Genomic DNA, 1,704 nt, shown 5'->3' with positions numbered 1-1,704 from the left:
GCCATGGTACTACTTTCTGCCTTGCTCTGCCTTTAGGAATTGATTCTGTCCAGTGTTTACAGAATATGTTCATCCCATCGTGAATCTGACTTGGATAGCTATCACTTACATCAAGATCCATTTCCCCCCTGTGCTCTCTATGAACAGTGGAGTTGCCATATTTATCTTGCACCAAACTGGTGTGATGGAAATGTGATATTTTACTGTGTTTACTGTTTCACCCTGCTTCATCAGAATAGACCAGTGTTTCACTGTGTGGTATTTGATTATTTTATTAGGTTACAGTTAGGTGAAGGTTCCCATGGGAAAGATGCTCGTTAGAGAGTTTTCTTATCTGACTGTCCTTGATAGGCCTTCATCTCAGGACAGCTGCTCCCTACTCCCTTCCTCCCTTGGATAGCTGCGTAATACCCTTACAGTATAAAGTCACCTGTTTCTTCACTGGCTCTTTGTCTTACACTCTGCAGACTGGTTGCACTCTGTATGTCTGTCTGACCCTTCACAAAGAATAAAACATTTAAAAGACGTCTGGATTGGACTCTTTATTTCAGAAGACTCACTAAAGGACATATTTCCATTTCACTGGATAATGATCACTCACTATAGTTCCTTCATGGTACACCGACCAATCACATGCTGATGCCATGGAGTTTTATACCAAAGTGAGATCAAGCACAGATTCTTTTCCTGTATATATAAACATCTGATGATCACTGGGGTGGTGATGGCGCAATGGTAAAGTCTTTTCATCTAGCAACTCTTCTGTCACCTGAACATTTGTGTCTGTTCTACCCCATAATGTGTTATGTCCATTAAAATCTCCACACCAAACAACATTACTACTGTTCTGCCCTTCTATCTCTTCCAGCTTCATTAACTCTGTAAGTTAACTGTAAGTTTTTTGCACGGATTATAATAATTCACAATCGCTTCTTCTTTCTCTTCAGCCCACACTTTCACTACCACGTACTCTTGTTCTCTTCCTATCCCTAAAATCCTGAAAGGAATGCCCTGCTTTATAAAAGTGACACATCCCCCACCTGACCCCTCCATCCTGTCTCGCCTCACTGTTACATAACCATGTAGAACAACATCCAAGTTCGGTTACTAACTATAAACTGTTTGAAATCTTGCCCATTAGCTATCAAGCTTCTCGCGTCCCTTGACTTGGCTGTATTTGTTTGCTGTACACGCAGGTAGCAGGTCTGAGCTACAGAGAGCTGGAGGGGAGTAAAAAGTGTTTTGCATTGAAAAAGTAGCTGCCTGCTCTCATCGGCTGGATGTGGATGTCGAGTCGGCCGACTCCTCCAGATATTTGGCATGCTAGATATCTGGCTGGCGTCTGCGATGTGTCACCGTTTTGATACAGCGTTAAATAGTTCACACATAACGACAGGCGACCACCGATCGATCACTGATTTACCCCTGATCACAGCCTGACGGTCGCCGAGCTCTCAGACGGGCAACTCGGGCTTAAAATTGTGTAGTGAGAACTAGGCTTTACTGGTGACCGCTGGGCATCACGAGGGAAGGACAGTTATCTCAGGGTTACTGCCCATTATATTGTTGAAAAATTTAAACAGCATTCACAGGCTTTGACCATCTTGAAACCGAGGAGAGACATCATAGTGAACATTTTCTGGATGTAGCAGTGGAACATTGAAAATAAAGCAAGCACACTCCTTACACTTAAACATTTGTCAG

At 43.0% G+C, this 1,704-nt stretch overlaps 1 gene segment (V, D, J or C); it reads left to right on the top strand.

The window, feature by feature from the left end:
• LOC123976058 overlaps positions 1–1,704 on the top strand; it is a 24,646-nt gene that overhangs the window by 17,910 nt on the left and 5,032 nt on the right.

The sequence above is a fragment of the Micropterus dolomieu genome, linkage group LG09 (genome assembly GCF_021292245.1).
Source record: "Micropterus dolomieu isolate WLL.071019.BEF.003 ecotype Adirondacks linkage group LG09, ASM2129224v1, whole genome shotgun sequence".
Classification (NCBI taxonomy): Eukaryota; Metazoa; Chordata; class Actinopteri; order Centrarchiformes; family Centrarchidae; genus Micropterus; species Micropterus dolomieu.
Note: the sequence above shows the minus strand (reverse complement) of the source record. Positions and strands in the feature narration are given on the sequence as shown.